We start from the raw sequence: 25,672 nt of genomic DNA, 5'->3' as shown, positions 1-25,672 counted from the left end.
ATGCAATGGGGCACATTTGAGACACACACAGATAGAGGATTAGGGTTAAGTAATGCCACTGAAACAGTTTGGTTAGCAACCCTAAACTTCTTTAATTTTTAGCAAAGATATTTGCACATCTGAGGAGACTATGAAAGTACTGATTAATAGGCAGTGTGGTAGGAGAAGAGGTACATCAGATGAACACCAGTGAAAAAGACTTTTATATTAGGGATACAGTCTCCATAGCTCTCTAGAATCCTGCTGTGATGCATAAGGTTTTGAAATTTGTGCTAGGAACACATTTTCATGGCAGACACTAGAAGAAGTCTTAATTACTCCCAAGAAATTAGGTATTTGCACCTTCTTGGACAGGGGTTTCCTATGGAGAATGAAGTGAGGTGACTGTTCTGACAACTTCAGACTTCTACATCCACTTCTAGTTCTCTCCCCCGCCACTGAGGTCATTCTTAGTACTTCATGTGCTCCTTATGATGGCCCTTTAATAGCCTGAAAAGAGGATTAGAGGAAAGGGACATTTCCAATTTTTGAACCAAAACTGTTGGTGTTGTTATTTATAACTTTACTAATCATGAGATGTTAACATTAATTAAAACTTTGTCTTTCCTTTGCCATTGGCAGTAATTGGTGGTCACAGTATAATCATTTGATCCTATGCACTGGATAATTAACAGCTACATTTTGATGGTAACAGTAGTAATTGCTTCATTGCTTCATCATTAATTCATCAACCATATAAGTTAAGATGTGTGTGGATGATGATGCTATGTTACTGTCAGTGAGGAAGAAAACAAAAACTGGATTATTTTGCTTTTTCATAATCAACAGAATAAACTTTAAAGCAAGATGCTTATCTTCATACAACAAAGTATATCAAGAAATAACTAGAACAAAAGGAGCAAACTTTTATAAACTGTGTTGTTTTTACTAAATCTCATCTTCCTTATGGGTTTCTGTTGTCTTAGAGCCCTTCACCAGGGGACTTTATTAGATGTTCAGAATAATGTGTTACATCTATGGAGTCCTCATAATTGTTCCAGTCTATACATACATGTATAGTGTCTTATATATTTGTATATTTACATACTACATGTGACAAAAGAATTGTTTAAAATTTTGAATGCTTTCAGATCTTCTAAAAGGAGTAATATTCAGTAACACACCTTTGTCAAATTTGATGATGAGTTGAAAAATGAAAATTAATGGAGCCAAAAGAAAGCCAAGGGCTGCTGCCCAAGTGATAGAGTGCCTGCCTAGCAAGCACAAAGCCCTAAATTCAAAACACCAGTGCCACCAAAAATGAAATCTCTTGGACCAGGTAGAGTGACTCAGTGATAGAGTACCTACCTAACAAGCATGAGGTCCTGACTTCAAACCCTGGTACAAAAAAAAAAGAAAAAAATCAAAAGAAAGACACTGTTTCTTAAGTAAAGTACATGCTAGAAGAGGAGACATGGAGAAATTTAGGAAAGGAAAAAGATGGAGTGGATATGCCTAACGTAAGAGGGCTCGATGACTGACATTGGAATAGAATTCTGGAGAAAAACAATAGGTTTCTTAGAAATGTTCCTTGGAATTCATTCCTGGACCCAAGTTACTTCTTACACTCAGTAAGTCCCTCCTTTACCCAGAGGGAATATGTCCAAGAACTTCTGTGGATTCCTGAAACTGGGGATGGTACCAAACCCTATCTTTACTATGTTTTTATACATCCATATTCATGATGAAGTTTAATTCATAAATTAGGCAGAATAGGAGATTAACAATAACTTTTCACAGATCTTAGCAAACTGTGCACATGATTATTTTCTTTCCTTTTTTAAGTTGAGAACATTGTCTTTTTCACTTAACAAAGGTACTTAATGGCTTCTCTTTGACACATCTAAGTCATCACTACTCTTGCCCTTTGCTGTCACTATCAACTAAGGTTAGGATTACTGAAATACAAGCACAACACTTGATCTGATACCTGAGATGACTACTGAGGGGCTAACAGGTAGGTGCATATACAGCACAGATAAACTGTACAAAGGGATAAGTCATGTCCTGGGCAAGATAAAGAGGTGGCTCAAGATTTCATCATGCTACTCAGAATGGCACACAATTTAAAACAGATGAATTGTGGACTGGAGGTGTGTTCAAGCAGTAGAGTGCTTGCTTTGTAAGTGTGAAGCCCTGAATTCAAATCCTAGTCCCATCAACAATCAACAACAAAAAAAACTGATAAATTATTTATTTCTGGAATTTTCTACTTAATATTTTCAGATGGTGGTTGACTGCAGGTAACTGAATACATGGAAAATGGAATCACAGACCACAGATAAGGGAGCACTATGAGTACAGAACTCTCACTATGAAGAGTTCTAACAAACAAGCTTTAAGGCTGGTATTTAAGGGAAACTGACACAGATATAAATGCACACCTATTACTAAAAGAAGAATGGGAGTATGAGGAACTAATATTTATTGGACACTTACCATGTACAGGCACTCTGTTTGAGTTCAATCATACAAGCTCTATTTTTAAAATGAGGAACTGAGGTCAGCAAAGTTAACTAATATACCCAGTAGTACACAGCTAGTAAGTGTGGGCGCTAAGATTCAGATCAAAGTCTACCTGATTCTAGGCTTGATCTTATTAAGCACAATGCTACACATTTTTTGCTAAACTTGTATGTGATGTAACCTCCTGTTTTTGAGTCTCTGATTCAGTTCACTTGAATTATACAAATTTCTGGCAAAATAAGAACTTCTACCTGTTTACATTTAGGAAAAATTCCCTAAGATGGAGTGGAAGGAAATCTTCTTTATACTTCATATATATCTATTAAATATCTAAATTTCTTTTTACAAGAAATTGGGAACAGATTATTAGTTTAGTGCCTATTTATACTCTTGTTCAAACTACCACCCCCATTAACACACTCAAAAGTATAATCCAGTCACATTTAGTCTGTACATAGGCATGTACAGGAATGTATATAGAATGAGTGCAGCTAAGAATTTCACCACTCAAATGTCTCTTTCTATATGCTTGAAATAATGACAAAATTACCTTTTGATAGCAAGGCTTCCCAAGTGCAAGTAAAGCAAAGTCTACCATTATTATTTATGAATGGCAAAGTTAATTCCATTAAGGGGTTTCAGTTCTAAAATTGCAAAATTGATCTCTGAGGCTGTGTGACTATGACAGAAAAATGATAGATTCCATGTTCACAGTTGACTCATCCTGCACTACCAGTGGATTAAAGTGAAGGAAATTCATCTGCTTCATTACAACTGTCAGTCACTGAGATTACAGCTAGCTCTTCTGTTTTTAATCATCTTCCCTTTCCTCCTGTATCACTGATTCCCAAATTCAAATGTTAGAATATCTAGAGTATTCATCCCAGAAACAATCCCCAAATACTGTGAGTCCACAGGTCTCAATGGGGACTCACACCATTTTTAAACTGAAAAGCTGAGATAAATCTCATGAATTTCTTCTTCAAACTAATAGAAACCATTTCTCATCCATTAGAATAAATTTCAATTACATTTTGTGTTTGAATTAAAATAAGGTTTTTTGGGGGGAAGGATGTATTGAGACAGAGTGTCACTGTGTATTCTGGGTGGCCTCAAATTCACAATCCTCCTGCCTCCACATCTTTGAGTGCTGGAATTACAGGTATGAGCCACCAGGCCCAGCCAAAAATAATTTTTTACTTACAAAATTATTCAATAAATAATTGTGAGCATTTATTCAAATTGTAGGAAAATTTGTCAATATAGAAAAATAAAGGAAATAAACATTTTCTTAATTATTAATAATTTCTTTGGTAGATATGCTCTTAGAATTTTCATTTATGAATGTGTGATATTACTTTTTTGTATATTCTATATTTATAATACATTCTAAATTCTACTTGTATATCTTTTAGATTGTTTCCAGATTGTGTCAGCTGTTTGTTTTTTTAAAACCTCACTTTGCTTTTTAAATTATATGGTTTCACTTATCTAGTTCTTTGGCAAAGAATGAAATAAGATTGTGACTAGTCACAAATGTAACCTCACAAATGTAATGTGAAGAGTGTTTTTTTTTTAAAGACTGAAACAATATACCTGTTTCTTTTGTCTTTGTAAGGAGGATCACAAGATGATTATTACAAAGTGATTTTAATGTTTTAGTATACTTATAAAACATAAATTTATATTACTTATCTAAAGTCTCTATGGGCTTCTGTAGCAATCAACATTAATTCTTCATCTTAGAAAAAATGGATGATTTCTATGGATGTTTCAATCTTATGGCATTTTTACGATCAGTGCTTAAATACAACATATATTATGCAGTTGTTTGATACAGTGCTCTATTTGCATCCCATATTTGACTGCATAAATCCTAAAATTTAAGCAGATTTCATTACTGTTCTTTCTTTGATTTTTTTCTAAATCACTGAGAAATTCGTTCTAAATGTCTTCTTACAATGGTGGATTTGTCAATTTTTTTTTTTTTGGTGGGACTGGGGTTTGAACTCAAGGCATCATGCTTGCAAAGTAGGTGCTTTACTGCCTGAGCCACACTTCCAGTCCATTTTGTTATGGTTATCTTGGAGATGGGGTCTTGCAAACTATTTGCCTGGGCTGGCCTCAAACCATGATTCTCCCAATCTCAGCCTCCCAAGTAGCTAGTATTGCAGGCATGACCTCATGCTGGCCTTGCTCCATTTCTTTAGTATCAGTCTTTATCATTATATTGCAGATGTCCCTTTCAAATAAAATTATTAGCTTGAGTCATAGGAAATTGTAATTCTTATGTCCAAAAAATTATCAACTAATGGCGATTTCATATAATTTAACCCAATATTTATATTTTTTAACTATTAAGGCAGACAATATTTACCTTTTAGCTGGAGTATTCAGTCTTCTTTCATTTAATAGTTTGCATCATCTGGTTTGAAATCTAACTTATTTTCCATGTTCCATTTGTCACACCTATTAAACTTATTTTCTCACTTTTATTTCCTTCCTTAAAATTAATTCTTAATTTTCACAATTTCTTCTCTCTCTGTTTGGAAGTTATAGCAGTTTCTGTTCTTTTAATTCATGGTCTAGAGATGAATATATGCAAACTTTGATGATAGCCAGTATTGTCACCCTGCTCTTGGACATCTCCTACTCTTCTTTCCTTTTACTACCCTTTCACCTTACAGTTGTTTTGCTATATTTTAGTCCTACTTTAAGCTACACTCATATTATAGTTATTTCTTGTATATTTAATATTCACTTATATAAACCATGGGTATTTTTTACCATGGGTATTGATCTCTTTCCTTCGTACAATTTTGATTCCCTTCTGGGATAATTTTCCTTTTACCCTATGCAGATATTTAGAATTTTTCTTGAAGTTATTCTTTATACTTTGTCTCCATTTTGAAAGGTATTTTTTTACCAGTATGGAACTCAAAATTGGAAATTATTTTCTTTTCATGCAATAAGGTATTTGATTCCACTGGCTTTCTTTATTGGGAAGTATATAGGGAATTATTTTTGCAATTCTTGACCATCTTATTAGTGTTTTCATTCCTTTAAATTTTTTCTTTTAGTCAACATGTAAAGATACCATGGGAGGATTTGTCCTAGAAAACCATTACAAAAATAGTAATCTAGACCTTTAACTTTTTACCCTATTTATGTACCATTTGAATATTTATATAGAATTATGTATTTCATACATGAAAAATAAAAAATTACCTATAGCATGCTTTTTAGTGGTTGAACTGTATATTAACAGATATTTTAACATTTATTAATGTTTCCTTCATAATTTTTCTTAAAATGATGAATATAGAACATCTTGTAAATTAATTACTAAGTACATTCTGAATTATTTCCTTAAAACTAAGTGCAGAATTTGACTATGACAAAGGATTTGCACCAAGTTGAGGATTTTGCTATACATCATCTGAGTCCTCTAATTTTTATATTCCCAACACATTTTTATGCCCGAATTGTATGAGTGTGCAGGAGTTTTTATAATTTCTACAGTTTAAATCTTTCATAGGAAAATATGTTTTGGAGAAAATAAATACTTTTTAAAAGATTGGAAAGATATGTATGTGTTTATTTTAGGTCCAGTTGTAAATTAGCAAACTACATGAGTTTGCCCAAATTATTTGATTATACTGAAATAATATAGTACAGAGTAATAATTGAAATAATGGCAAATTAAACTAAGATTATAAAATATAAAGAATAGGACTGGGGGTGTAGCTCAGTGTCCCATGTGCAAAGCCTTGTGGTCATCCCAGCACTTCAAAAAAATATATACAAAGTATGTGTTTAATGTATGTGAGAATGGAAATGAAATCCAATTTCACAGAAATTCTCTGTACATCTTGTATGCTCATCTCCTTGAAGAGAAATCGTTAATAATAATTACCACAAGTTATGGAGTGCCTACTGTGTGCCAGGTACTTTGAGTGACTTCTTCCTTTATTGTCACTGAATATGTGTGTAACCCTTGTCACTGGGATCCATGTGATTGAGTACAAACACAAATTCCAGTCATTACTTGGGTATTTTGAAAACATAATTAATCATATAGTTTGTGGCAATGCTAATTAGAATCCTCCTTCTGATCTTTTTTTTAATACAGTAAAATGCCCAAATGAACCTCACATCCTGAGCACAAAAGGACTCTCTCTCTTTCCTACTTCTTAGTCCTTCTTCCCTAGAATGTCTTACAAGCTGTGCTCCCAGCACATCACACTTCCTCTCCCTGCTCATCCCCCTGGAAAAACACATTCAGTCCTTGTGACAGCTGTACTTGAGAGTGCGCTTGCAGCCTACTCCTTTCCCAGGACAAGAGTGGGAGACAAGACAAGCAGGCAACACCCATGCATTCTACCCCAGATAGGAGAAGGGAAAGCTGTGAACTACTTTCTCTCCAAAATACATGCATGCTCACACATTGCTTTTGCCTGGCCACATATATTGAAGGAGAAACTCCTTATCCCTACCAAGACTTTTCAAGACCCTGAAATTGAATGTCATTTAAGCAAAAAGTAATACATACACATACATATATTTCAATATTATATTAAAGAATTATTATCCATTTTACTCAAGGGTTCACATATTTTAAGTTGTTATTTTTATTCACATATTTTCTTTAATTATTTCACCTGGTACAGTATAATGAAATTACAGATACAGAATAAATTTATGCATGATTTTAGAAACACTGGTAATTGCAACTACAAAAAAATACTTTAAGTATACTTTTCATACAGTCAAATCATATACTTACTTACAAATTGAGCCTTAAAGAGCTTCAGTATTTAAAGGATTAACTTCCTTTCTGAAAGTTATAAACTTCTAAACATGTAGATTTCATCATATATGTAAATAAAGATGAATATAGAAGAATATTGATTGATATGGGATAATATAGAACACATATCCTAATACAGAACCACAACTTCTGGTTGATATGATTTAAATTTATAATCTTACCAGAGCACCCTGGTATTTTAGGGGTAGTTATTATCATTTACAGATCTTTGTATCACCAAACTCATTAAGTAGGGATCCTGGGTGGCTACATAGAGGCTGTATTTTCCCATATGCATTCTCAGTGCAGAGCTGGGATCCTTGATAAAATCTTGAATAGGAAAATGAAAATCTTCCACTTTGATGTTGGCTCTAAAGCATCATTTTAATGAGTTAATGACATTGACAGTTACTAGGTCAACATCTTTTCAAAGAAATGAATATTCCTTAATACCAGATATTGAAATTTTTTCAGTACTTTAAAGTTAATGGAATTCAAATGGCAAAAAAAAGCACATGAAAAATTGCTCACCATCTCTAGCCATAAAGGAAATGCAAATCAAAACCACACTAAGATTCCACCTCATCCCTGTTAGAATAGCCATCAACAAAAACACCACCACCAACATGTGTTGGCGAGGATGCAAGGGAAAAAGGAACCCTAATCCACTGCTGGTGGGAATGCAAGCTGGTACAACCACTCTGGAAAAAACTTTGGAGACTTCTTAAAAATCTAAACATAGTCCTGCCATATGATCCAGCAATCCCACTCCTGGGGATATACACAAAGTAATGCAACACAGGTTACTCCAAAGTCACCTGCACACCCATGTTTATAGTAGCACTATTCACAATAGCCAAGCTATGGAAACAACCAAAATGCCCCACTATTGATGGATTGATCAAGAAAATGTGGTACTTGTACACAATAGAATTTTACTCAGCCATGAAATCTTATCATTTGCAGGTAAATGGATGGAACTAGAGAACATCGTTCTGAGCGAGGTCAGCCAGGCTCAGAAGACCAAAAATTGCATGTTCTCCCTCATAAGCGGACTTTAGATCTAGGGCAAATGCAGCAATCTGGTTGGACTTGGGTCACATGACAAGAGGAGAACACATACAGGAGATATAGGAATAGGTAGAAAACCCAAAACATGAAAGTGTGCTAATACAGCAACCTTAAAGCGACAGAGGTTATCATGAGAAGGGGATCAGTAACCAGTGTAAAGATCAGTTAGAGATGAATCAACATGGGTCATAGCACATGTATACGAAAGCAATGCTAGGAATATTTCTGTGTAGCTATCCTCAACTCAACCAGCAAAAATGCTTTGTCTTCCTTATTAGGCTTGTCTCTTTTCTTCAACAAAACTAGTGATAAAGGCAGAACAGGACCTGCCTGGAACTGAGATGGGGAGGAAGAAGGGGGGAGGAGGGGAAATGACCCAATGTATGAACATGTGAATAAATGAATAATAAAAAAAATTTAAAAAGTAAAAAATAAAAAAAAATCTTTAAAACTAAAAAAGGAAAAATACTCGTTAAAGTGCAAGGTTTCTTATTAAGACAAATCCTCAGCTAGAATAACTAATTTAAAGGAATTTTCTATTCTGTGATGTCACCTCTTCCTCAAGTAGGAAAAATACTTCTAGCATTTTCATTAAATGCTTTAGTAATCTGTTACAGAATGTATTAAGTTCTTACTGACATTGACATTTTACTCGTTCTATGTCACTAAAGTCAGGACAATATCTTCTTTATTTCACTCTCTCCCTGCAGCAACACCTAGCACAGCATTTCCCACATACTAGGAGTTTAATGCATTTTCTTAATTATATTGAACTTTTTTAGTTTATAAACATTAAAGGTATTGTCTCTAAGTTAATGTGTCATAAAAGTATTATAATTGAGCCAGAGAACTAGAAATAAGAGCCCAAAGAGTATTATTACCCAAAGTCAGCAGCCCATCTATCTGTTCATGGCAGAAATGGATCTAAAATTCCATTATTGTTTAGCACAATATTCTTCTCATTAACCTAGGTTTTGTTTCCTTGTTTTTGCAATGCAGCAGAGAAGAGTCAGGGCTTGGCATGTGATAGGTATGCACTTCACCACTGAACTACATTGGAAATAACAAAATGCAGTAATTGCATTAAGTCCCCAAACTTTAAATATTTAAGAGGAAAATTCAGTTGGTAAAATTAAAGTCCTTTAACCAAAGCTTTTTGAAGTAAAGTTTATTCAAATATTAATTTTAAATTTACCAACTGAATTTTCCTTCTAAATATTTAAAGTTTTGGGACTTAATATAATTACTGCATTTTGTTACTAACTATGGCATTTAAAGAACATTCTGTACTCAATTGTTTTGATATTTTTTTCCTTTTATTGCTTGCTAAACAAAAGTAAGTTTCTGGTAATTTAATTTTCTTAAACATATTGTGTTGCTAAATTTCATTCCTGCATGATATAAATTGGATGTCTGTGATGATGTTAGTACTACAGCAAGAGAACTAAATGAAGGAAACTAGATAGAACTACTTACAATTTATCCAGTCTCATCTTTGTGGCTCCACATAAAGAATATTTTCATGGCTGTAAGATAGTTCACATATATCAGACTAAGAATTAAGTTATCTGCTGGACATGATGGCACACACATGTAACACCAGCTACTCAGAAGTGGAGATCAGGAGGATTGAGGTTTGAGGTCAGTCTGAGCAAAAAATTAGTGAGACCCCATCTCAACAAACAGGCCAGGCATGGTGGTACACATCTGTATCCAGTTATGCAGGGAGCACAGGTAGGAAGATCACACTCTGAGGCCAGTCCACAGCCACCCTCAGGCAAAAAGTATGAGATTCTATCCAACAAAGCTAAAAAGAGCTGAGGATGTGGCTCAAGTGGTAGAGTACTTTCCTAGCAAGCATAAGAGGCTCTGAGTTCAAATCCTAGGGCCACTAAAAAAATTAAGGTATTTTGTGTTTATATAAAACTTGATAGTGCAAAAAGAAGCTAGTGCCTAGAATCAAACAGATAGTTGAATAAATATATGCTGTGTGTGAGCTCTATGTGGCACCTGTATCTCATCGAAACTCATATGAATTCCACAAAGTAGGCATGCATATACAAACTTTAACATTGAGTTTAAGGGCTGGAGGCATGACTTAGGCACCTGCCTAGCAAGTGTGAAGCCCTGAATTCAAACCCCAGTACCAAACACACATACACATACACACACATTAAAAGTTGGGTTTATGTGTTCCAGAGCTGAGATCTTAATCCAAATGATCTTGTTACAAAGTTTTCTCTTTTCCCTCCCTAGTAGAATTTGCATATGCATACTTTATAAGGAATTATGTTTAAATCATATTCTTACCTTTAAATATTCATTGTATATAATTGTAGAGATTGTTTTTACCATTCATTTTAGTTAGTTGTGGCAGGAAACACATGACAGGTTCTAACAAGTCATTGAGGAGAATTTAAAAGAATCACACACAAGGGAATGCACAGGTGGAAGAGATGCCAACAGGTGGAAACCATGGTTCAAAGAGCTGGCCACAGTGGTTGGGGAGTCACTGCCATCTCTTGCCTGAAGAGCAAAATGGGAAGAGGATGATCATTTCTTTCAGCTACCACAAGCCAGGTGAAGAGAATTTCTTTGAATGTGGGGTCACCTGCAAAAGAGTAGAGGCTGCATTTAATTTCTGCTTAGGCAGTGGAACTGGGAATATTTCTTCTGTGCACATTTGGTTAAAAAAACTAGAGAAGGACAAAAGGAAAGGTATTTAATTGAAGCAGTCTGTACTTCTACCTGATAGAAATCCCAGGAAGAGGCCAATGCTCTGGGTGAGGCCTATAATCCCAGCTATGGTGGAGGCAGGAGAATCATGAGTTCAAAACCAGCCCTGGCAAAAAAAAGGTAGAGAGATCCTGTTTAAAACACAAAATAAAAATCCAAGAGCTGGGGACATGGCTTAAGTGGTAAAGCACTTGCCTAGCATGTGCAAGGTCCTAGGTTCAATCCCCAATACTGGAAAAAAAAAGTATATACACACATGTGTATATATGTATATGTATATATAATCTCTGGGTGGAAGTTGGATTGAACTGTTTATCTTCAGCATATGAAGATTACAATCATCCATTTTTTTATTACATAGATTTTAGCAAGTACTATCTGAAAGATCAAGTCACACTACCATTATATAAATTGCATATATTAAGAATTAGGTTAGTAAGAGAGAAAAAACAAGTAACATACAAAGGTAAACCTATCAAAATCACAGCAGACTTCTCAACAGAAACATTAAAAGCAAGAAGATCGTGGGGTGAGACCTTCCGGGCACTGAATGAAAATAACTTCAACCCCAGGATACTCTACCCAGCAAAGCTATCATTCAAAATAGATGGAGCAATAAAAGTCTTCCATGATAAGCAGAAACTAAAACAATATGTGACCACAAAGCCACCATTACAAAAGATTCTGCAAGGGATCCTGCACACAGAAAGTGACACCCAACTTAACCATGAAAAGGCAGGCAGCACCAAACCACAGGATAAGAAAAAGCAAGACAGTAGAGAGTAACATCAAGTTAGGTACACACAATCAAACCTTCAAACAACTAAGACAACTAAATGGCAGGAATCACCACATACCTATCAGTACTAACGCTTAATGTTAATGGACTTAATTCACCCATCAAAAGACACCATTTGATAAAATGGATTAAAAAAGAAGATCCAACAATTTGTTGCTTACAGGAGACTCATCTCACCGACAGAAATAAGCATATGCTTAGGATGAAAGGCTGGAAGAAGATTTACCAAGCCAATGGCCCCTGAAAACAAGCAGGAGTAGCAATACTTATCTCTGACAAAGTAGACTTCAAACCTACATTGATCAAACGAGATAAAGAAGGACATTCCATACTAATAAAAGGGGAAATAGACCAAAAGGAAATAATAATCATCAATCTGTATGCACCCAATGTCAACGCACCCAATTTCATCAAACATACCCTGAAAGACCTAAAAGCATATATAAACGCCAACACAGTGGTTGTGGGAGACTTTAATACCCCATTATCATCAATAGATAGGTCATCCAAACAAAAAATCATAAAGAAATCCAAGGTCTAAAATATGCAATAGATCAAGTGGACCTAGTAGATGTCTACAGAACATTTCATCCAACCTCTACACAATATACATTCTTCTCAGCAGCCCATGGAACCTTCTCCAAAATAGATCATATCCTAGGGCACAAAGCAAGCCTAAGCAAATATAAGAAAATAGAAATAATACCATGCATACTATCTATCAGACCTTTAAAGAAGAACTGATACCAACCCTCCTTAAACTGTTCCATGAAATAGAAAGGGAAGGAAAACTGCCAAACACATTTTATGAAGCCAGTATTACACTTATCCCAAAACCAGGCAAAGACACCTCCAAAAAGGAGAACTATAGGCCAATCTCCTTAATGAACATTGATGCAAAAATCCTCAACAAAATAATGGCAAATCGAATTCAGCAACACATCAAAAAGATTATTCACCACGACCAGGTAGGCTTCATCCCAGGGATGCAGGGGTGGTTCAACATATGAAAATCAATAAACGTAATAAACCACATTAACAGAAGCAAAGACAAAAACCACTTGATCATCTCAATAGATGCAGAAAAAGCCTTTGATAAGATCCAACATCATTTCATGATAAAAGCTCTAAGAAAACTAGGAATAGAAGGAAAGTACCTCAACATTATAAAAGCTATATATGACAAACCTACAGCCAGCATTATACTTAACGGAGAAAAATTAAAACCATTCCCTCTAAAATCAGGAACCAGACAAGGATGCCCACTATCTCCACTCCTATTCAACAATAGTACTGGAATTCCTAGCCAGAGCAATTAGGCAAGAAGAAGGAATAAAAGGAATACAAATAGGTAAAGAAACTGTCAAAATATCCCTATTTGCAGATGACATGATCCTATACCTTAAAGACCCAAAAAACTCTACTCAGAAGCTTCTAGACATCATCAATAGCTATAGCAACGTAGCAGGATATAAAATCAACATAGAAAAATCATTAGCATTTCTATACACTGACAATGAGCAAACTGAAAAAGAATGTATGAAAACAATTCCATTTATAATAGCCTCAAACAAAATCAAATACCTAGGTGTAAACATAACAAAAGATGTGAAAGACCTCTACAAGGAAAACTATACACTTCTGAAGAAAGAGATTGAGGAAGACTATAGAAAGTGGAGAGATCTCCCATGCTCATGGATTGGTAGAATCAACATAGTAAAAATGTCGATACTCCCAAAAGTAATCTACATGTTTAATGCAATTCTCATTAAAATTCCAATGACATTAATTAAAGAGATTGAAAAATCTACTGTTAAATTTATATGGAAACACAAGAGGCCACGAATAGCCAAGGCAATACTCAGTCAAAAGAACAATGCAGAAGGTATCACAAGACCTGACTTCAAACTATATTACAAAGCAATAATGATAAAAACAGCATGATACTGGCACAAAAACAGACATGAAGACCAGTGGAACAGAATAGAAGATCCAGATATGAAGCCACACAACTAAAACCAACTTACCTTTGACAAAGGAGCTAAAAATATATGATGGAGAAATAGCAGCCTCTTCAACAAAAACTGCTGGGAAAACTGGTTAGCAGTCTGCAAAAAACTGAAACTAGATCCATGTATATCACCCAATACCAAGATTAACTCAAAATGGATCAAGGATCTTAATATCAGACCCCAAACTCTTAAGTTGATACAAGAAAGAGTAGGAAATACTCTGGAGTTAGTAGGTATAGGTAAGAACTTTCTCAATGAAACCCCAGCAGCACAGCAACTAAGAGATAGCATAGATAAATGGGACCTCATAAAACTAAAAAGCTTCTGTTCATCAAAAGAAATGGTCTCTAAACTGAAGAGAACACCCACAGAGTGGGAGAAAATATTTGCCAATTATACATCAGACAAAGGACTGATAACCAGAATATACAGGGAACTTAAAAAACTAAATTCTCCCAAAACTAATGAACCAATAAAGAAATGGGCATGTGAACTAAACAGAACTTTCTCAAAACAAGAAATTCAAATGGCCAGAAAACACATGAAAAAATGCTCACCATCTCTAGCAATAAAGGAAATGCAAATTAAAACCACATTAAGATTCCACCTCACCCCTGTTAGAATAGCCATCATCAGCAACACCACCAACAACAGGTGTTGGCGAGGATGCGGGGAAAAAGGAACCCTCTTACACTGTTAGTGGGAATGTAGACTAGTACAACCACTCTGGAAAAAAATTTGGAGGCTACTTAAAAAGCTGGACATCAATCTACCATTTGATCCAGCAATACCACTCTTGGGGATATACCCAAAAGACTGTTACTCCAGAGGCACCTGCACATCCATGTTTATTGCGGCACTATTCACAATAGCCAAGTTATGGAAACAGCCAAGATGCCCCAGCACTGACGAATGGATTAAGAAAATGTGGTATCTATACACAATGGAATTTTACGCAGCCATGAAGAAGAACGAAATGTAATCATTCGCTGGTAAATGGATGGAATTGGAGAACATCATTCTGAGTGAGGTTAGCCTGGCTCAAAAAACCAAAAATCGTATGTTCTCCCTCATATGTGGACATTAGATCAAGGGCAAACACAACAAGGGGATTGGACTATGAGCACATGATAAAAGCGAGAGCACACAAGGGAGGGGTGAGGATAGGTAAGACACCTAAAAAACTAGCTAGCATTTGTTGCCCTTAACGCAGAGAAACTAAAGCAGATACCTTAAAGCAACTGAGGCCAATAGGAAAAGGGGAACAGGTACTAGAGAAAAGGTTAGATCAAAAAGAATTAACCTAGAAGGTAACACCCACGCACAGGAAATCAATGTGAGTCAATGCCCTGTATAGCTATCCTTATCTCAACCAGCAAAAACCCTTGTTCCTTCCTATTATTGCTTATACTCTCTCTATAACAAAATTAGAGATAAGGGAAAAATAGTTTCTGCTGGGTATTGAGGGGGGGGAGCGGGAGGGGGCGGAGTGGGTGGTAAGGGAGGGGGTGGGGGCAGGGGGGGAGAAATGAACCAAGCCTTGTATGCACATATGAATAATAAAAGAAAAATGAAAAAAAAAAAGAATTAGGTTAATCTTGGGCTATGGTTCAGCAGTAGTGTGTTTGCCTAGCATGCATGAGACCCTGGGTTAGATCCCCAACAGTGCAAAATTAAAACAAGAATTGTATCAGTCTTTTTGAAAGTATTAATGGTTCAATGCCCATACTCTACTCTGATACTTGCAATGTAAACCAGTCTTAAATCCAGCCAGATGGGAGCTAACCCCTAACTCCTACCCTCAGGCTGCCCATGGCCCCTCAGTCCCCACATGCTGTCCCCGCCACACCTCATGCATTGAGACTTTCTGCAGCTCCCTAGGAACCACTCAAGAGTGGCCAGCCACCAGCAAGACTGCATCTTAAGCTTCTGCGCCTGATATTTTATCATCTCCCAGGATTATCTTTTTCAAATACTGCTTTTATCAAGTTAGTCCCCTAGAATCACGTTCCCTGGCCTGTGTCACCTCATTTAAAGTCCTGAGTCTAGCATCTACAGCCCTTCATCAACAGGGTTCCCAGTCCCCATATTTTCTAACCAAATGTCTCATTATTCTTCAGTATAACCTTGCTCTAGCTAAATCAAGTAAACTATCCCCTCCTACAAACATCTTAACCATCCCCTTCATGTATTGTTGGTTTTTTTCACAACCACAGAGTCCCTTCTTTGTCCTTTTCACTGGCTCACACACTCATTACTGGCCACGCTCATTACTTCTATCTTTGGGCATATCATGACTGGCAGAAGGTATCTGTCCCAAGACAACAAAATCTTCTTCCTTCTTAAATAGCTTATTTTTGGATCCTCAAGGATCTTATGCTTAGCAGTCATCAAAATTAATATATCTATATAATTAATCAAATAAATTGTGAGCCTAAATATAAACAAACTTCAGATAAGTGAATGAACTCTTAAGATACTTAATTTATGAATTCAGCAAACATTTATCAAGCATCTACCACATGCCAGGGACGATGACAGCAACTGAAGATTTGAAAAAGATACTTAAAAAGTCCCTTTCAAATCAAAATATGCTGAGTAGTTTGAAAAGCTTCTCTTCAAAATTATGTCTCATCACTAAGTCATGTTTTGAAGCTTGACTATCATTGGGTCATTTAGATACTGACCATTTATATCTAGAAAGAATTTTCTAGTAGTTGGAAGAGTTAACACACTTAACAAATATTTACTGAATGCCCACTGAGGCTGAACACATGGAAAATGAGTTCCACAAGGAGATTAAAAAAAAAAATCTTACTATATCCTCTGTCAGAGGAAATACATTTTACTTTATTAAAAAATATTGAAAAAACACAAAAAGACATGGAATGCTTGTTTTTCAGAAGAAAACACAGTGTGCATTTAATAATGTTGTACTCAATTAAATTCTAAACACCATCCTTACGACAATATCATGGATCAAGATATCAACTGTTTATCCTCAAAGGCTGACCAAACACTTACCACTCTCCACCTTCCTATCATAAATTTCTCTGGAAACACAAAGTGTGGTATTCTTAACTTCTAATAAAAAAGATAATGAAAAACAAGAATGCAGTATTTGTTTTATATAGCTCAATTGTTTGTGTAGTTAAAATTCTGTTACAGAAAGAAGCCCTCTGGATGCCAAAACTGTTATCAAAAATAAAAGTATATCTGAGCACCTGTGGCTCATGCCTATTAATCCTAGCTACTTGGGAAGCTAAGATAAAGAGGATCACATTCCCAGGATAGTGTAGGGGGGTAAAAAAAAAAGTTTGCAAGACTCCATCTCAATGGAAAAAAAAAAAACTGAGTTAGGGAGTTAGCCATGTTGGCATATGCCTATCTTCCCAGCAATGGTGATAGCAGGAAGTATAAATAGGAGGATGGCGGTTCAGGCTGGCCTGGACCAAAAGCAAGAACCCATCTTCAAAATAACCTGAACAAAAAGGCCAGAGGCATGTCTCAAGGGTTAGCAACACCTGCCTACCAAGTGCACAGCCCTGAGTTCAAGCCTCAGTACTGTCAGTATATATGAATATTTATATACATGGTGATCTATATAAATACCACAATTCACAATTCCTCAGTGTACCTTACTACAGATGAATTGCCTGGTAAGGTTCTGAAATATTTTCTTTCTAGTTTCTTGTTTCAGGTCTTCTGGTCTCTCTTACATGACTGTGTTTACGTGATTTGTCATGTGGCTTCCAGCAGCAACGAATATGGAGAGACAAAGCTGGTTGAACTCCACGTCCACAACAAGGCTTCAGTCATGCATTCAAGTGTTTTGCACAACTGGCTCCTGTTGCTGCCTGTTGATGTAATATCTCCCTTTTCTTCTCTTTTCTTCTATGATGTATATAATGAACATGTGTTTTTTTATTTCCCAGTACTTATGCATTGGAAAGAGACTGAATTATAGCATTCATGTAATGAAAACTGTTAGAAAGAGGTCCTATCCTAGAGAACCTTTTCTCATTACGGATCTCATCTCTAAATTTGTTCTTTATAAATCAAAGACTCTGATATGAGTAACCATTACAAATGTTTTTGTAAACTACATATTTACAAGATGCATATTTTTCTGAAGTGTCAAGAAGGAGTCCAACTGCCTGTTTGAAGTTGTGAGCAGGCCACAAACTCAAGAACTGATTCAAGTTTTGTTGAGTCTGGAGCTTAAACAATATGGGAAGACATCGTTCCAAAGAGAAGCAAAATTTCAATGACAAAATTAGGTACAAAAGTGCATTTTTTTAAATAAAAGAAATCAGCACAAATTACTTTAGATTCATGTCCTTTGTTTTCAGAAGTCTTGAGCCTTTTAGTAGAAATGCCGATAGAGAACTACTTCCTAAGGGCGTCCTTGTTTTTCTCCTCTACCCCAAACTTACAACTCCCAGAAATTCTAAGCACTCACCAGGCGAGGCACTGTGAATCTTCAAAAATCATATGGCAAGTTTACTTCTCTGAAGTTAAAACAAAAAAGTGAACAAACATTAATACTCCTTTAGATGGCTTCTTTTATCCTAGACTGTCTTTCTTCTGTTAAGCTTCTTGCTTCTTTGTGGGTTCCTGTGATGTGACAATCATCTTTATTAAATGAACCAATATTAAAGACACACTGCACAGAATCTGTGGGCTGCCGAATATTTGTCTCTACAAAGTTGCCACTGCTCCCTTTTCTGACCCATTAAGCAGAGGAAGTCGGCGTCACAGCTGTGCAGCTCACATTGTGTCCCCCATTTGACTTTTTTGTTTTCTTAAAGTTTTCCATCTCCCCAATCAGTGTGACATGCAAGTCCGTATACTCACAGGGCTAACTGAGCAGAGGAAGCTACATTCGTGGTTAGATCTTCCTGCTTCTAGGACCCCCCTCAGTACAGCAGCTGAGCCAAGGTCATCGTCAGTTGGACATCTGCTGACACAAAGAAGAAGCATTTAAAAAGGTATTTCAGAAAGTAGAGCAAAATAAAACAAATTTGCCTCATCTTCTCTACCCAGAGAACCATAGAACATCTGTCAAATTCCCTAGTTTCACATAAGATCACATTACCTTTCTCTAGTATACAGTTTTACAGATTGTTTTACACCAAAGTTTTATTTTCTGGTGATAAATAGCACACATAAACACACTGTTCTTTGGGATGCCATGAATTCACAGGGTGCTATTGATAATTATCTCTGGGGAATAATGAAAATAAATTTCATTTTGATGTTTCATATCAGGTTTTAGAAATGATACTTGGGATGGACACTGAGACTGAGAGTTTAGCTCCTATGTGTCTATCTGTAGCTCCTGACAAAAGTATTTTTGGCAGTTCACTTTAGACATCTCTAGCAAAGCTCATAGAGAAAACTTTGGAGCTGGAGGTATGACTCAAGTGGTAGAGCACCTGCCTAACAAGCACATAACCCTGAGTTCAAATCCCAAGACCACCAAAGAAAGAAAGAAACCTTTTGGTATTTTGGTTATGGTTTACTTGAAAGATTGTCTAGTTGCTTTTTCTTTTAAGTAAAATTTTGGTTTGCCTAAATTTTAATTCTAAAGCAAACTGAAAAAAAAAGTTCTAGCTATCTTTAATAGAGGCTAAGGTGTAAGGCTTGCAGCACTGTTAAGGAAACTTTTTAATCAGTGAAAAAAAAAAACAAAAAACTCTGATGTAAAAATATCACTAACCATTTAGCAGCTAAACTTTTGGCAAACTATTTTCCCAAGAGAATAATGAACAACTTGACAGGTACTTTCTTGAATATTTTCCAATGGATCAATCCCTTCCTGTGTTGGTTAGATACATAGTTGCTGATAAATCTACTTCTTTTTACCACTTTTTGAATAAACACTCACAATTTTCTATAGAAAACTGTGTTATTCTTAGTAGTGCATATAGGATACAAATAGCTAACACCTTGAAATGTAAATTGTTACTGGGTAAATTAGGACACTTTTTCTAAGGTGAGCATTTGGAGTTCTACCTTACTAATAAATACACAGAGACTGAAGCATTGCTAATAAACCTTCTCTGAGAAAACAACCAGCGATTTCCTTTTGGGAGCCAACATACAGGTCCTACTATGATCCAAGGGATGACATGAAAGGACTCCCCAATGTTTTGAAACCTATTAATTGAGTTGCAAAGGCTTATTCATATTTAGTGTTCATAAATCAGAAAAAAAGTTCTCCAGTGGACTTAATGCATCATTCTGCCAAGAAGCCTGGCTGCTGTGCAATGCTTGACATATGCTATATGATTCCATTCATATGAATTTCAAAAATAGCTAAAAGTACTATTTGGAAAGAGATGAAAAAGTGTTCATTATTGTAAAGTTATCCACTGGTCAGGGTACTGAAGAAATTGGTAATAATGTGTGAAAACATTATCTATCTTGTCCTCATAATGTGTGTGTGCATGCATGTATGTATATAAAAGTCTTTGCAGCTAATACTTGCGCTTTCAAATGTGCATGTTACAGTCCAATTTAAAAGAAAAGAATTAGAAAATAAGACAGCTGCTGCGAAATTGAAGCTTTAGTCAGTGTTTTAGAGCTGATGATCACGAGGAGCTTAACTTCTAGCCTCCTGCACTCAAGGTCCAAGGCTGCAGTGAATGACATCTCCTGAGGGTCATTAGAAATTAGTTTTCAGCCTGACTCTATAAATAATGGATAAAAATCTGCAATTAACAAAATTCCTAGGTCCTTCATATCACTTTAATACTCAAGAAGTTTGTACAGCTAGCTTCTCTGATTCCTGTGCAATTCTGACAAATGTCTCAGAACTCATTTCTTGTTTTATCTTCTCTGGGAAAATTTTGTTGCCTCTCAGACAGGAAAGAGTCTCATCCCTTACGTAGAAGTTACTATCTTAGTAATCACTACACTGCAACAACTGTTCCTTACAGAGCTACTTTGTCCATAAAAATGTAAATCAATTGAAGGTAGAAATCAAATTTCACTTGATCTATGTCCATACAGCATAATACCATGTGTGTATAATATAGTTATTAAATAATTGACTGAATAATGAAAGAATAAAAAAAGCAGTCACTATAATTCTCAAAACTTGCATGTAAGGAATATAAGTAAATGAATGGTTGCAGCTTCATGTTTAGATAATAAAACTTCATTATAAAGTAAATGCTGACTTAGAGTGTTGAAGGGCACAACCCTCCCCACGATCCCAATTAGATAACTTTTGCACACTATCTAATTGTAAGCACAATACCCAAGAATTTATAATAGGCCTCATAATTGCAAATATAAATCCCAAGAAGGCATATTTCAAATGTAGATTTTACATTATATTTGAATTTTCACAGATTTCATATATTCTTAAAAGACATTGTAAGGGCTTTATATTTTTAGAATATGCTTTTTAAATCAATTTTGATGTTATGAAATGAGTTTTCAGAAACCCTAATCTAGAAAATGTTTTGCTCAACGTAAAGATGCCATATTATAAGAGTTCATAATTTTGGTATTTAAACTTACACTTTTATCAGTTAATACACTATATGATACATATGGATATATATATATTTACATATATCCATACGTATATAGAATATCTTATAGTTTATAGTATAATTTCCTATTGTATTTAGCATATTCATGTATGATATGTATGATATATAATATCCTGGATCTCCTGTGGATTTGATAAAGCTAGATGTATTCTTCTCACACAGTGGAAAAGAATCATGAAAGTTTTCATAGCCTCTCAGAAGGGAGATGATAAAGCAAGCATATTTGTGAGCAATTGGAGTCTGATTTAAGTATAGTCAATGTAGGAGCTTGAATGGAATTATTACAGGTCAGTTTAATTTAGGACTGATGGACACTGCAAGATGAAGAAAACTCAAATTAGACCAAGAGAATAGAAACCATCCCCAAGTCAAAAATTCCACAGTACCAGATACAGGCTTTCTTAGACCAAGTGACAATCTTATGATTTGTTCTCTTCCCCAATTTTTTAGTAATACTAAAGATACTAAACAGATATATAAAAAAGTGAAATTTTGATATAGTCAAAACCATATTTGGGAGATATCTTGGACCAAAACAAGAACAAAATTCCAAATATGTAATTATCTAAGTTTTGATTAGTATAAAAATTCATTCAGAAGAAATAGAGATTCCAAAATGGCTTCCAAAGGAGATTAATTGACTGAGGCTAAGGAGCACTGTGGAAAACTTAAAAACTCTCTCAGTTCCCTCTAAATCACAGTTCGTACCTCAAGGCCTTTATCCCACGACTCTTCTTCTCCCATCCTGCTCTCTTTGGCTTCCCTCTCACCTTATCATTCCCTTTGATTTGATCTCCTTCCCTCTTGGTCAGCAAGAAATCACCACCCTTAACTCAATTACTTCTTAAAGCTAAACCCTCTCAGCATAGGAAAATCCTGGGTGGATAGTTATTTGGTGGGGTCCTTTTTGATTTGAGAGCCATTGTCAAAGATTTCTAAGGCCTATACAGGAGAGAAAAATTTACAGAGAAATTTAGAATTGTGATAGGAATGTATAATTCAGGGGCTCCAATCTATACCAATTTCTCCTTTTGTTAGTGGGAATATTGGATATAAAACATTGGATGGAAAAGTCAGAATGGGAAGAGACTGAGGATGACTTAGAAGACCCCAAATCTCTTAGGAAACCAGAGCTGTTTAGAGGAATTTACAGAGTTAAAAAAGGTCTTTTGGAGGCAATCCCAATATCTCTACTGTGGATGTGCAGGCAAAGAAAAGATGAATCAGAAATTGTAGATATAGGTTCTTAAAAAGTCTTAGATAACTTACTAATTCAAGACTAGCTCCAAGACAGGTGTAAATTTAGCTCTTTCCTTATAATACATTCGTTGGTTTCCTGGATAATTGTATTTAACTGTTACTTTATTTGTCGATTTAAAAAGCCACTACAACAGTCCAGATGGCAAGGAATCTAAAACTCCATATCACCTTGTACTTAGAAAAAGAAGTTCCTGTCTCGACTGAAATAACAGGTGGGGAACTTTTGTTGAAGATGGCTTCTAAATCTGAGCTTACACAAAAATAGAGTTCAGAGGCAGACTAGGATACAGATGGTATGTATTTGGAGGTTAGCTAACTTTTACAGATTTTCCAAATAAACACACTGCTTTTCTTTTACCTTAGTTCTGCTTAGGATTTTCCAGATTACAAACTTCATTGCTTAGTATTGAACCATTGACAATATATTATAATACTTTTTGACAATTCCTTGTGGCTAGATTGGTCAAAACTAGGTCATTGAATGGCACCCAAATAATTGGTATTGAATTTGTATACAAAAGCCTATGCCTGTAAACTGGACAGGGACTTGTTACTACTGCTAACCAAATTCCTATATTCTGGATATTCTCTGTATTACTGGGGGCGTCTAGTCTAGTTCATCAATTCTCCCTTTTAGAAAAACATTCAGTATGTGCTTTTAGATGGGCCTGGAATGCAGGAATTGTCCTACATATTATGGTTAGCAAAAGAACTCTGGAGAGTGGCATCAAAAAAGGATTCACTTGAAAGGTTTGTAAAATTGGACAGGTACTTATCGAGACTAGACTTTCCTTAGGTATGGAATTGGCCTGTTTCTGGAAGGAATGTTAGACTTACATTCCTGAAGATCTCTTCGGTATCTTCAGTATTATTGTTGAACGTTTGTATGACTTTTTCAGATAAATGTCTATCCCAGTCCTTTCCTATTTTTAATTGGGCGATTTAATTGTAGGAGTTCTTAAATATTTGGAATATTAGGAAATATGTAAGGGATGAGGGACATGTCCCTCATCAGAATTGCAACTATTTTCTCTCAATCTGTAGGTTATTTCCTTTGCTGTGAAGGTTTTCAGTTTGATATAAATCTGTTTCTCTGTTTTTACTTTTGTTATCTATGCTTTTGTGTCATGTCCAAGAAATCATTGCAGAATCAATGTTATACAGCCCCTTCTCTGGATTTTTCTCTAGGAATTTTATAGTCTCAGCACTTACATTTAAGTCATTACTGTATTTTGAGTTTGTTTCTCTCTGTGGTATAAGATTAAATCTGATTTCATTTTTGGAGGTACGTAATTCATTTTAGGGGTATATATAGTCATCATTTGTTGAAGATACTTTCCTTTTCCCACTGCAGATTCTCTCTCTTATTACTGTATATTGGATAAAACAGTAGGTTTCATTATGACATATATAGAGAGAGAGATGGTTAAAAATTGAATATTAAATATTGAAAGTTGTGTGTGGTGGCTCATGCCTACAGACACTACACTTGGAAGACAGAGATAGGGTCTCCAAGTTTGAGGCTAGCCTGGGACCTACAGCAAGAAATTAGTCTAAAAAACAAAACAACAAAGGACAAAACAAGACAAAGAAATTAGATATTAAAAGGAGAAAGGGGTTCCAGGGTATAATGGTAGATTAGAAGCTTTGTCTGTGTGACTCTGTGAATGAGAAGAGTTAGGGTAACAAAGGAGAAATTATATTCCAAGAGAAAATGAGGAAAAGCATTTGAATCACAAAAGAGATAACATGATAGCTGAAAAGCATGGAAAGGTAAAGTAGGAAACAGACTACAACTTTAATCTCCCTGAGATGAGGGAGGAGCTGAAGTTGCAACCACAAGGTGAGCTGGACAGTCCTCGTGACAACAGACTAGCAGTCCTAGCCACAGATGTAACCCACAGTTCTCACAAACCTTAAATCCAGTGGAAGCATTTGGTTTCCTAGTGACTCCTCTTGCTTGGCAGACCAACATTGGAGAGAAGAGCATTCTATAGCTCCCTGTATCTTGGAGTACTATTGCCAGGCACTGTATTGAGGAAGGGCCTATTATTTGAGACTGAGCTAGTCCAAGGACATAAAAACAAGGAACAATCACTAGTCAGGGATCATGGAGACAACCTGCACAAGAAGCAGTAGTGGAGAGGGAGAAGGACAAATGCAAACCAGCTGAGAAGTTTGAGCAGCTAGGGTCTTCAGTTGTTGAGAAGGCAGTGGTCAGTGGCCCCCACCTTCTATGGTATGGAGCAAGCCTCATTGCCTGAGCATTACACTGGAATCTGAGAGCTCCAATCCCATGCCTTGTGATTGTTTGAACTCTGGAACTGCCTCCCTGCCACAGAGCTCTGTGGTTTGTTGCCAGGCAAAACAAAGCTCTAAGCTCAGGTCTGTCTAATTGCTTGATTTCCCCCCAGCCTTCTCCCCACTACAGGGCACTTAACTGTTAAGACAAATCTGAAAGCACTGAAACAGACAGCAAGAGTGCCAGCTTCCCTCACTTCTCCCTGTTTAGTGCAGAACTAAGAGCTCTGTTTGTTTCCCTGACTCTCCACTGCATTCAGAGGATGTTTGCCATCCCTGGGGTCCAGGGGGAAGGCAGGAATCTTCAGTGAGTGGGAACCTGCCTGGTGCACAGGCTGAAAATCATGTTGTGGTCAGTGATGGTTCCCAGTATGCAAATAAGAGAAGCTTCATGAGTACAGCCCTAAAAGTAACATCTGACCCTTAACTAACCTGGTCCTCGGCCCACATATAGCACCAGCCTAAACAGAAAAAACTGAAATGAACTCCAACACTGGGTACCAGTGGCTCATGCCTTTAATCCTAGCTACTTAAGAGGCAGAGATCAGGAAGATCATGATTCCAAGCCAGCCTAGGCAAATAGTTTACAAGACTCTGTCTCAAAATACCC

The 25,672-nt window shown here is 36.0% G+C and overlaps 1 long non-coding RNA gene across 1 annotated transcript in view; it reads right to left on the bottom strand.

Annotated features, from left to right (window-relative positions):
- The window catches only part of LOC141419920 (uncharacterized), a 116,949-nt gene that overhangs the window by 6,513 nt on the left and 84,764 nt on the right, over nt 1-25,672 (bottom strand). Inside the window, exons 2-6 of the long non-coding RNA XR_012444652.1 lie at nt 18,791-18,893; nt 18,396-18,444; nt 11,135-11,228; nt 10,697-10,997; nt 9,863-9,912 (exon numbers count right to left, since the gene is read on the bottom strand). This is a non-coding gene — a long non-coding RNA (uncharacterized lncRNA). The remainder of the gene's footprint in view (nt 1-9,862; nt 9,913-10,696; nt 10,998-11,134; nt 11,229-18,395; nt 18,445-18,790; nt 18,894-25,672) is intronic.

The sequence above is a fragment of the Castor canadensis genome, chromosome 2 (genome assembly GCF_047511655.1).
Source record: "Castor canadensis chromosome 2, mCasCan1.hap1v2, whole genome shotgun sequence".
NCBI classification, from domain to species: domain Eukaryota; kingdom Metazoa; phylum Chordata; class Mammalia; order Rodentia; family Castoridae; genus Castor; species Castor canadensis.
Note: the sequence above shows the minus strand (reverse complement) of the source record. Positions and strands in the feature narration are given on the sequence as shown.